This window comes from Anabrus simplex, chromosome 1 (genome assembly GCF_040414725.1).
Source record: "Anabrus simplex isolate iqAnaSimp1 chromosome 1, ASM4041472v1, whole genome shotgun sequence".
Lineage (NCBI taxonomy): Eukaryota > Metazoa > Arthropoda > Insecta > Orthoptera > Tettigoniidae > Anabrus > Anabrus simplex.
Window position 1 is genome coordinate 1,080,663,858 of NC_090265.1, and position 12,754 is coordinate 1,080,676,611.

Sequence of the window (12,754 nt, forward strand, 5' to 3'; positions counted from 1 at the left end):
TTCTCCAAGATATTTAAACTGAGTTACTATTTTGATTTTATTACCATTTATGGTGACTTCTTTTAGCTGTGTTGGTTTTTGGGGCATAATTTCTGTTTTTTCAAATGATATTTTGAGGCCAGTTTTATTTGCAATGTTTTGAAGTTCTGATATCTGGTTTTTTGCTTCTTTTATGTCCACTGCTAGTAATGCTAAATCGTCAGCAAAACCCAGGCAATTTGTTTTGATTTTTCGGCCAATCTTTATTTTGCGGGGACATTTTCTAAACCATTCCCTCATTACCATTTCTAGAGCACAGTTAAATAATAGTGGTGAGAGCCCATCTCCCTGCCGTAGTCCAGTTTTAATTTCAAATGTCTCTGATGTTTCACCCCTAAACTTCACTTTTGACTTGGTATTGGTGAGAGTCAATTTTATCATGTTTATTAATTTGGGGTGTAGTCCAAGGTGTCTTAAAATTTTAAACAGAGATTCTCTATGGATGCAATCATAAGCTTTCTTGAAATCTACAAATGTTATCACCATATCTCTGTTTCTTCTCCTGTTATAGTCCATTATCAACTTAAGACTCATGATCTGATCAGGACAGCTCCTCCAGGGTCTGAAACCTCCTTGATATTCTCCTAGTTCTTTCTCAAGTTGTAAACTTATCCTATTAAGGATGATTATTGAAAATATTTTGTATGTTATGTCTAGGAGCGAGATTCCCCTGTAGTTATCAGGGTCGGTTTTGTCCCCTTTTTTGTGCAGAGGATGAATGAGGGCTGTTGTCCAGTGTTCTGGTAGTTCTTCTTTAATCCAGATAGAGACAAGTTGTTGATGGAGGGCAACTTTTGCTGAGGTTCCTGCATATTTCCAGATTTCCGCAAAGGTCTGATCTTCTCCTGGCGCTTTGTAGTTTTTTAATTTATTCAGAGCTTGGTAGACTTCCTTTATTGTGGGGGGATTGATGTTTTCTGGTGATGTTTTTATCGGGGTGTTGGTGTCCAAATGAAGGAGTTCTGTAGGTTCCTCACAATTTAAAAGCTTGTTGAAATGTTTAGCCAGAATTTCTGCATTGTCTTTATTGTTATGGGCCAGCTTACCATCTTCATCCTTCATCAGTAGGGTCGGGGGTTCATATTTTTGGAGCTGCTTTCTGAAGGTTTTGTAGTAGTCCCTTGATTTAGTTTTACTGAACTGTTCTTCAATTAACTGCAGGGTGTCCTTATGATGTTGTCTTTTTATTCTTCTTAAGACTTGGGTAGTTTCTTTTCTCTGTTTTACTAACTTTTGATAGGATATTTCTGTCTTTTGGGACTGATGTAATAGCTATGCCTGATGTCTTTTCTCCACTGTTTCATCACATTCACTGTTCCACCATTGGTGTTTTTTACGTGGTTTAATTGGAGCTAGGTCTTCTGCAATTTGTTTAAGGTTGTGTACTAAGTCTTCAAGTTTGTCTGTGATTTTTATTTTTTCAGTTGCTTTCTGGTAATTTTTGTTGTTGATTAGCTGGGTAGGATCTATTTTTCTTTTAGTTTTAAGGGCTTGCTTTTGTTGTCTCCTCTGGGGAGTGAGTTTAATTTTAATTTTAACTACGTAGTGATCTGAACCTGTGTCTATTCCTCGGAGGACTTTGACGTTATAGATCTCTTTGTGGTGGTATTTGTCCATGCAGACGTGGTCCAGTTGCCATTCTCCTTTAGTGTAGTCAGGGTGTTTCCATGTTTTGAGTTTTTGAGGTTTCCTCTTAAAACATGTAGATTTTGAGATTAAATTATGGTTTCTACACAGGTCAACTAGTCTCTCTCCATTTTTATTTGTTTTCTTGTGTGCTGGCCATTTTCCAATGATGTCACGGTATTTTCTTTCTCTGCCTAGTTGAGCGTTGAAGTCGCCTATTAATAATTTTATATGGTGTTTGGGGATGTTATCTATGGTCTAGTCCAATAGGTCCCAAAATTCTCCTGTTTCCTCCTGGTCTTTTGAGGAGTTGTTTTTATCATTAGTGGGAGCATGGGCATTTATTATAGTATAGATTTTATTAGATGCCTTTAAGGTGAGCGTTGAGAGTCGTGGAGACTGTGATCTGAATTCTTGAACTGAGTTTATTATTTTAAGGCTGACCAAAAATCCTGTTCCAAATTGTGGGACATTCTTCATCACTCTCTTCCCGGGTATACCTTTATAAAGTCTGTACCCTTGAGATTCCAAGGCATCCTGGTCAGTGTTTCTAATTTCCTGTAATCCCATGATAAGAATTTTGTGTTGGTCCATTATGTCGGTGATCACTTTTAGTTTACCGGTTTGCATGAGTGAGTTTATGTTGTGTGTAGAGAAGTATGTTATCTGCTTTGGTTTGATTCTTGATTTTGTCTCATTCGTGTATGTAGTACTGGGGTATTTCCGTGCCTCCGACTTCACGGTATCTTTCAGGTGGCAGCCCACCGTATCCGAATGCTGCCTTCTCTGAACTCTTGGTTCAGCCGGTGGAGTATTCCTTAAAAGACCTTCCATGGTTGACTGTCAAGGTGTCACCTGTGTGGGACTAGGTCCCGAATTACAACTCTGGATGTGATCCAGTGAGGTGATAATGAGGCCGCTCCTCTGGAGTACAGACGCCTTGTGCAGCCGCCCCTAACCTGGAGAACAGACGCTGCATAATGGATTCCAGTGGCATTTCCTCCACTGTGGGGACCATCACCCCACCCAAAGGGGCTCATTCGCCCGAAGCCGTTGGCCCCCTTAGGGAGTCAGGTTATTTCCCGCCACCCAACACTCGGCGTTGGCAATTTTACAGCTGGGTGCCAGACCACCAAACCCTCCTCCTTTCTCATTCCGGACTTGGGACCGGACAATGGCGGAGTTCTTTATCATCTTTATTATAACAATTTATATAAATAAAATTATAATGACCATGTGTCTGTACATTGACTATTTTGGTGAAATTTTCATTCATTTATCCGTTTCAGGCATAATAATGACCATCTGCATGTTTTTTTAGCTTTTTAGCTTTGGTGTCTGTCTGTCTGTCTGTCTGTCTGTCTGTCTGTCTGTCTGTCTGTCTGTCTGTCTGTCTGTCTGTCTGTCTGTCTGTCTGTCTGTCTGTCTGTCTGTCTGTCTGTCTGTCTGTCTGTCTGAGTTCCTATAAATTGAAAACTACTGGATATATATCTACCAAACTTCATATTTAGAATCTACCTGTCCTTGGGTAGGTTTTCTACCTGCCTTAATGGAAATTAATTTTTCTAATTTTTTCCTCATGTACATCATTTCAATGTTGTTGTTTGAGTCATCAGTCCATAGACTGGTTTGATGCAGGTTTCCATGCCACCCTATCCTATGCTTACCTTTTCATTTCTACATAACTGCTGCATCCTACAGCTGCTCTAATCTGCTTGGCATATTCAATCCTTGGTCCACCCCTACCATTCTTACCACCTACACAACCTTCAAAAACCAACTGAACATGTCCTTGGTGTCTTAAGATGTGTCCTATCATTCTATCTCTTCTTCTGGTCAAATTTAGCCAAATCGATCTCCTCTGACCAATTCGATTCAGTATCTCTTCATTCATGATTCGATCTATCCATCTCACCAGTAACACCACATTTCAAAAGCTTCTATTCTCTTTCTTTCTGAGCTAGTTATTGTCCATGTTTCACTTCCATACAATACCACGCTCCATATGAAAGCCTTCAAAAACATCTTTTTAATTCCTGTATCAATGTTCAAAGTGAGCAAATTTCTTCTCTTAAGAAAGGCTTTCTTTGCTTGTGCCAGTCTACATTTTATGTCCTCCTTACTTCTGTCATCGTTAGTTATTTTACTACCCAAGTAACAATATTCATCTACTTCCTTTAAGACTTAATTTCCTAATTTAATATTTCCTGCATAACATGACTTAGTTCGACTGCACTCCATTACTTTTGTTTTGGACTTGTTTATTTTCATCTTGTACTCCTTCCCCAAGACTCTGTCCATACCATTCAGCAATTTCTCCAGATCTTCTGCAGTCTCAGATAAAATAACAATATCATCAGCAAATCTCAGGTTGTTGATTTCCTCTCCTTGGACTGTGATTCCCTTCCCAAATTCCTCTTTAATTTCCTTTACTGCCTGTTCTATATAAACATTGAAAAGTAGGGGGACAAACTGCAACCTTGTCTCACTTCTTTCTGGATTGCTGCTTCTTTTTCAAAACCCTCGATTCTTATCACTGCAGACTGATAGTTCCTATCTTTAAGAAAGGGAGTAGAAAGAAAAGTGAAAATTACAGAGGCATAACCCTCCTATTACATGGCCTTAAAATTATGGAGAAGATTATTGAAACCAGAGTAAGGGATATGCTAGAGTCTATCTTATAAGAGGAACAACATGGCTTTAGCATTCGAAGAAGCACATCAGATATGATATTTTCTTTGAGGATGTTGGCAGAGAAACACTGGGAAAGAGGAAAAGACCTAATTATTGTTTATGGACTTTTCTCTTTTTTTTTTTTCCTATTGGCTTTACGTCGCACCGTCACAAATAAGTCTTATGGCGACGATGGGATAGGAAAGGCCTAGGAGTTGGAAGGACGTGGCCATGGCCTTAATTAAGGTACAACCCCAACATTTGTCTGGTGTGAAAATGGGAAACCATGGTAAACCATCTTCAGGGCTGCCGACAGGGGGATTCGAATCCACTATCTCCCAGATGCAAGCTCACAGCCGTGCGCTCCTAACCGCATGGCCAACTCACCCAGTTTTATGGACCTTGTAAAGGCATATGATAATGTTCCTAGATCAACTATTTGGAAAAGTCTTAGAAAACTTGGTGTACCAGATTTCCTTATTAGGAAGATCCATATGCTATATACTAATCGCAAAAGCCGTGTCAGTATTGGAGATGGTTACTCTGAATGGTTCAATACAACCAAAGGATTACATCAGGGAAGTGCCTTATCACCTCTTCGATTCATAGCAGTTATGGATACCATTTTAAAATAACTAAAAGGAAATGGTAATAAATATCTTCAGGCTCGGGTGTTTGCAGACGATGTGGCAATATGGGATGTATCGAAGGACGGAGTGCAAAATAATCTGAATGCATGGTGTAAGAAGTTTGATGATTATAGAATGAAATTGAAGCCATCAAAAGCAGTAGCATTGAAAATCAGCAGACATATTACAGAATGCAACATAAAAATACAGGACCACCAAGTTAAAGTAGTACACAAATTCAGTTATTTAGGAAGCGTAATGGCTAGCAATATTAGAGCTGAGATAGAAATAACAAACAGAGTAACCAAAGGCTCTAACTTTTAGAGTATCATTAGACATCTACTATGGGATGAGAAGGTCCCACAAAGAACAAAAATGATCCTGTACAAGTCATATTTCATCCTCACCCTTACATATCCTCTGGAAACCTGCACACTAGCATCAAAGGATTGTAGTATGATTGAAGCCTGTGAAATGAAATTCCTTAGAACTGCCCTACAAAAGACACGACTTGATCACGTGAAAAATGATATCCAATCTAACCTAGGTCTAAATGAATCGATGGAGGACTTAGACTAGACTTAAATGGTTTGGGCATGTTAAATGAATGAATAGCACAAGGTTACCATGAGCTTATTTGGAAAAGAGAATAACAGGTAGAAGACCAAGATAAAGATGGATGGACCAACTGAGGGAAGACATTGAGAGATGAGGATGGCATTGGGAATCTGTCATGAACAATGAATTTTTTTGAATAGGCAACTTTGGAAGGCACCTCATTTTCAAACAACCTACCCAGCCTGCTGGAAGGGCAAACCGATGATGTTGATATAGATAATTCTTCGTTCTCAGTATCTGATCCCGATCACCTTCAAAATCCCAAATAGCTTGGTCCAATCAACATTATCAAATACCTTTTCAAGACCTATGAACGCCATGTATGTGGGCTTGTCCTTAATTCGATCCTCTAAGATCAGACGTAAAGTCAGGATTGCTTCATGTGTTCCTACATTTCTTCTGAAGCCAAATTGATCTTCTCCCAACTTGGTTTCAACTTGTCTTTCCATTCTTCTGTAAAGAATAGTGTTAACATTTTCCAGGCATGAGATATTAAACTAATGGTGCAGTAGTTTTCAAACTTGTCATCACTGGCTTTCTTGGGAATAGGTATAATAACATTTTGCCGAAAATCGGATGGCACTTGTCCTGTCTCAAACATCTTACGCACTAAATGGAATAACCTCTCCATGCTGGTTTCTCCTAAGGCAGTCAGTAATTCAGAGGGAATGCCATCAATTCCAGGTGCCTTGTTCCTATTTAGATCTCTCAAAGCTCTGTCGAATTCTGACCTCAAAATTGGGTCTCCTATTTCATCAGCATCAACAGCCTCTTCTTGTTCCAGAACCATATCATCTACATCTTTACCTTGATACAAGTGTTGGATATGTTCCTGCCATCTTCCTGCCTTGTCTTCTTTCCCTAGAAGTGGTTTTCCATCCGAGCTCTTAATATTTATACATCTAGTTTTCCTTTCTCCAAAGGTTTTCTTGATTTTCCTGTATGCCACATCTAGCTTTCCTAGGACCATACAACCTTCAACATCCTTGCACTTCTCCTTCAGCTATTCTTCCTTAGCTGTCCTGCACTTTCTATCCACTTCATTCTTTACCCATCTGTATTCCTTTTTGCCCTCTTCATTTTTTGTATTCTTGTTCTTTCGTCGTTCGTCAATCAGTCTAGTATCTCTTGAGTTATCCATTGATTCTTAGGTGATCTTTCCTTTCTTCCTATAATTTCTTCAGCAGCCCTAGAGACCTCATTTTTCACAACTGTCATTTCGATACGAGGATTAATAAGGGAGTTATCATTAATGGACTGTTTTACAGGCTGTCATGTCAGGTCAAGGTGGATTAAAGGATTTACCTCTAAAGCCATTTTACTCTCTTCGATAAAACAGATAATAGGAGAGGTTATTGTCAGTGATTGGTTTCATGAGTCTTCAGCCTCAGCGCCACTGCCAGTTTCAGATTAACAACAATATGTAACTGAGAAGTAGGAAGAATTATGCACAACTCTGGACCAGGAACTGTACCGTTCAATAAGCTCTGTGATCGTCCTCGTTCTGTCTCTACTAGGTTCAGCTTTATCGTACTTCACGTTACTTCCACGTGTTTCTGTAGAAGAATATTGATTTAACATGCCGTATTAAACGTTTGAATATAGGTATGTAACTTAGCATAAACTCATGAAGGAATTGTGAATCGATTACCAATTCCCATGCGAAGGATGAGTACATTTGCTAGTTTTTAAATAAAGCATTAAATTCCACTAGTGCATAAAGTTACTATTGTTTTTGCATTTTATTTCAATTTATCTATACATTTCTACTCTTAACAATTATGGAAACACATTCCAACAATCTGAATGTTCATACAAGTGATAGTTTTATTTATACAGGCCATCCGTTATATCGGACGCTATGCACTCGGGTGGCTACAACAACACTAGTTACTCAGCTTTACAAGCTAAGCAGTGTTAGAGAGTTGTATTACATTATACAGTTTACACTATAAAGTGGACCTACAATTTGTGCTACAGACTTATCACAGTACTGTATATGCAACTGCCAACCCCGTGGTGTAGGGGTAGTGTGCCTGCCTCTCAGATTTTTCTCTCGAACTGAGGGCTGATTCGAGGTCCATTCAGCCTACGTGCTTAGAATTGAGGAGCTATCTGATGGTGAGATGGCGGCCCCAGTCTCAAAAGCTCAGAATAACGGCCGAGAGGATGCGTTGTGCTGACCGCACGACCCCTCATAATCTTCAGGCCTTCGGGCTGAACAGCAGTCACTGGACAGTCCAAGGCCCTTTCAAGGGCATTAAGTGCTGTGGGGTTTGGTTTTTTTGGTACATGCAACTCTATTTATGTTTTTGCATTTACTGATTGTGATATCCACAGAAGCATTTTGGGTGAATTCCGACCTTACTGCGTATGAACTTGTACTGCTTTTATTCGTGTAGGGGCCATCTTCTCCTGGTGAGATTGTTCTCCACTTTTAGTAGGGTTACTGCAATGCAACAATGAAACTTCACAGGGCCCTCATAATGGCTAGGTTATACTTTGCAGTGCAGCAGCCAAGCATTCACAATAGAAAATATGAGAGTATCGGCAGTCACCATTTCTCCAGTCTCATGTGTGACTGTATGGTGACTCAAACGAGTCAAGCTGATCCACTCCTATGTTTTCATATTAGGACTTGAACAGCTTTGATTGCGGTACAAACATGTTGCTTTTTTTATTTATTTACACTGTCCCACCTTGATACAGTGCCTACATCTATTCATAATTATTACCAGCCGTGACAACACTGTTGTCATTCCAGTGCATCAGCAACATACCATCACAACTTCTGTAGTCATATAATCTCCTTTCTTCTTTTATCATGTCCACCTTGCTTCAAAGGAGGCTCTTCTCTGTCCTGTTTTCTTGAAATGTCCCTGTTGCATATATATCTTTAACTCCTGTGGTGGGAGACGCTGATGAAGAATACATCCATGGTATCCCTTGCCCTTCGGAAGATGTGACTAAAAGGGGCGACCAAGGGATGAGAGATCTTGAACCATGAGATTACCTGTGTTTACACCATCATGCGAGGAACACCATGGGTTGGCTTAACTTGCGATTAGTACCACTATGTGAGGAACATGAATCTGTGGTTAGTATTCATTATGAATTTATGTTGCCTGCGATTAGCACCACTATGTGAGGAACACCATGGGTCTGTGTTACCTGTGAATACTACCATTATATCAGAAACACCCTGGGTTGGGGCATTGCCTGTGATTAGTACCACTATATGAGCGACACCGTTGGTCTGCATGCCTATGATTAATACCATTCTGTGAGGAACACCATAGGTCTGCATTATCTGTGAGTAGAATTGCCAGATTTTTGAAAACCGAGCTCGATAGCTGCAGTCGCTTAAGTGCGGCCAGTATCCAGTATTCGGGAGATAGTAGGTTCGAACCCCACTGTCGGCAGCCCTGAAAATGGTTTTCTGTGGTTTCCCATTTTCACACCAGGCAAATGCTGGGGCTGTACCTTAATTAAGGCCACGGCCACTTCCTTCCCACTCCCAGCCCTTTCCTGTCCCATCGTCGCCATAAGACCTATCTGTGTCAGTGCGACATAAAGCAAAAAAAAAAAAAAAAAATTGAAATGCCAATAAGGGACAAGTCATGTCGACACCTCATAACGATACTTTTTCAAGAAAACACTGAGAGAATTTACTATACTAAGTATAATTAGATTGTAGGCACAAACTTTATTATAGTATTTCACTGTTTCATTTTCGACATTAAAAAGTTTAAAATCCGTATTTTTTCTTCACTTTTAGCCTTTTTTCAATAATTTGTATTATTTGAATCCATCTCTTTTCTGTTTTTACTCAGTTAGTTTATAACTGTTAGGTTCTTCAGTCTGCCGAAACTAATTTTGAATAATAAATTTATGAACTACCTGGAAAAGAAAACATATGGCAACAGTATTATAGTTGAAAAATAAAGAACTTAATTAATTAAAATAGAATGACATATTTCATTCTTGAAATAACATCACCAGATTCTATCAAATCATATTCAAATATTGATTAGTGCCCTGACTTCTGCACTTGGACACTACACTCTTTAAAAGGAAAAGGCATTGAAGTTTATGTCCGACTCGTTGGCTGAATGGTCAGCGTACTGGCCTTCGGTTCAGAGGGTCCCGGGTTCGATTCCCGGCCGGGTCGGGGATTTTAACCTCCATTGGTTAATTCCACTGGCCCGGGGGCTGGGTGTTTGTCCCGTCCCCAACATCCCTGCAACTCACAGACCACATATAACACTATCGTCCATCACAATAACACGCAGTTATCTACACATGGCAGATGCCGCCCACCCTCATCGGAGGGTCTGCCTTACAAGGGCTGCACTCGGCTAGAAATAGCCACATGAAATTATTATTATTGAAGTTTATGCCAATCACCCTAAACCAAACTTCTGGATAAGTAACAGGAAAGGACTGTCTAACTCTGAATGGACAAAATGCTCTCAAAATGTTGTACAACATCGCAGCGGTTTGAGCAGTTCCTGGTAGATGTCCTAGCACAATCCACTGCCATCATCCAGACTGCGGCAAGAATGAAAATCTTGATCATGTGTTAGGATACTGCCGCAAAGGAGAATTACTCAGGAACACCCGTCATCACGGAGTGACAGCGACCTTAGCCTCTTCACTGAGAGGTTTGAAGTGGAGAGTTTATGAAGAAGTACACCGTGTCTCTTCCACGGGGTCCAATAGAAGAGAGATATTGTTGCCATCCACCAGCAGACACAAACAGCTGTTATTCTTGATCCAACAATCCAGTTTGAAAGAGACTTATCCCAGGCCAAGGAAATGTAACCAGGAAAACAAGAGCATGTATGAACATGCATCGCATATCTGAGTGAGAGACATAACATTCGCCCAGAAAACTGGTCCGTGATAGGTCTGCTATTTGGAAGCAGAGGAAGTGTACCTAAGCATACGTGGAAAATCCTGAAAAAGCTTGGAATCCAGCACACGACTTTGGAAAAAATTATAGTGGACATTTTAAAAGATTCAGTGACAATCTTAAATCATCACTTATATTGTACTACTCCTAAATGATAAATCATCTGATGTTTCCTTTCTGTACAATAATTTAAATATTTTCAGTTATTATCACCTAAATTGTAAAAATTCAGGATTCTTATGGTCATTCACGCTTTGTGAACTGATGTCTTTTGAAAAATATACATGACACTTATCTACCAATCTTATGGCACTTATCTAGTATTTATGATGGCTGCACTTGCTTGTGATATCCTCTACGTGCCTAGTAATACACTCACCAGTAAATAAAAGCGAAACACTATGTATTTCAGACAGAATTTAATGTTAGTCCATTTGAAACCAAATTAAATATTATGACATTATGACAACTTGTCAGTGTATTGGAAGTTAATTAGCCCATTTGAGAAGTTTCAGCACAATAATTGATAAACATTACTGATCGTGACAATCACAACACCCATACTGCCATTTCCTGCCTTTTGAAAAGAATAACCACAAACGGTTGTCTTAAAGTTTATTGCTGTGAATTTTCATGCCGCTTATTTTTGTGGACATTACCGTTTGTTTACAACACTTCGAAGTCAGGTCTAATAGCTCTTTCACCTAAAAATGCAGCAAGGGCCATAGCATTAGTGGAGGATTTGCGCAGTATATGCTATGTAGCAGACATTATAAGCACGTCTCTTCTAACGTGTACAGAACTGTTAAAAGATACAGAGAGAACAACATCTGCATCAGGAGGTCCAGTTCTGGTGGTAGGAGAAGCCAGAAATTAAAATTATTATTTCCACATTAGAAACTAAATATAATATTATTAAATCCGCCACTAAACGCACATGGGGATCGGATCCATATATACTTCTTATGGTATATTAAAATATAATCCACTCTGTATTAGAATATGTATGCCACTTTATTGATGTAGCTTCCTCTTGCCACGTACGCATAATTGACACCTTTCAGTTTAAAATAATCCAATTAATAATGGGAACTATTATGCCAGAAATTAAAGTTATTAAAATTCAGGACATAAAAATGTGAAAAGAGAAGATAATTCTGTCGAGCACGCTATCTACAATATAACTGGCTAAACTTTTAGCTTCCACTTTTAATATTAGTTGTACTCTTGATGATTGCTTTTAGGCTGAAGATGCCCTTAATTGAGGGCAGAACATGTTCCATTTAACTGTGAGTCTATTTATGTAACCACTATAAAAGAACAGAAAAGTATTGAATAGGTGGATTAAATTAAAACACCTTTATTGTTGTTGAACTGTAAATTTTCAATACAGACCAAAAATGAGATTTATAACATGTAATAACTTCACAGAGGTTCCATCAAAACATCCCCTGACTTCTTCCACAATGCTAAATTACTCCAACAGTGGCATGCCACTCTTCTCCAACTTGGTGATTGCTCCTGGCAGCTTGTTGAAGTTTGAAGGTGCTCTGTTTTATGCAGGGGCATATTAGCTCCCAACATTGCAGTGCATAGGTCTGAAGAAAATGGTTGCTGGTCGCTGCCCAAAGTGGGCTGGTAGAAAGGTTGCATTGATACAGATTTCTGTACTCATATCAGATGCATCGCAGTATTTCTAACTTGATCTATGTGGTATTTTTCTCACATTTGATCTGAAAAATAATAAAATTGACATAAATTACATTGTCCCTGTATCTTAAATTTCTACAGTTGGGCAATTGGCGATAATGCTTAGTATATATCATGCATTTGTTTAAAAAAAAAAAAATTAAAAAACGATTAGAGATGATGTTTTTAGAAATACAAAACTTTAAAGTAGGAACATGGGAATTAGTAATTTATATGGAAATATGTCCTCAAGGATATTCAGTTATATCTTGGCAGTATCGTGTCGGGTTCACCGGGTGAAAAATATAATAAAAAAGACGTGAAACGATACTGGAGTAGCGTAGAGGAGAGATCCGCTCTTTATGCTTGCCAAGGACCCACCCTAGCAGTATTCTTACTTATATAAAAAGAATGAAAACAGAGGCACTATAAATCTCAGATTTGTGAACATTTTATGTTTCTATTCGCTGGCTTTGGTCAGCCGGGTCAACTGTCATGAAGGCTATTTTTTGTTGCCTGCAATAGACCCTGCATAATGTGTGCCCACAAGGCCGCCACACTCGTT

At 39.1% G+C, this 12,754-nt stretch overlaps 1 protein-coding gene across 1 annotated transcript in view; it reads left to right on the forward strand.

Moving 5' to 3' along the window:
* The window catches only part of Cubn (Cubilin), an 882,604-nt gene that overhangs the window by 774,072 nt on the left and 95,778 nt on the right, over positions 1–12,754 (forward strand). The gene's annotated exons all lie outside the window — the stretch shown is intronic.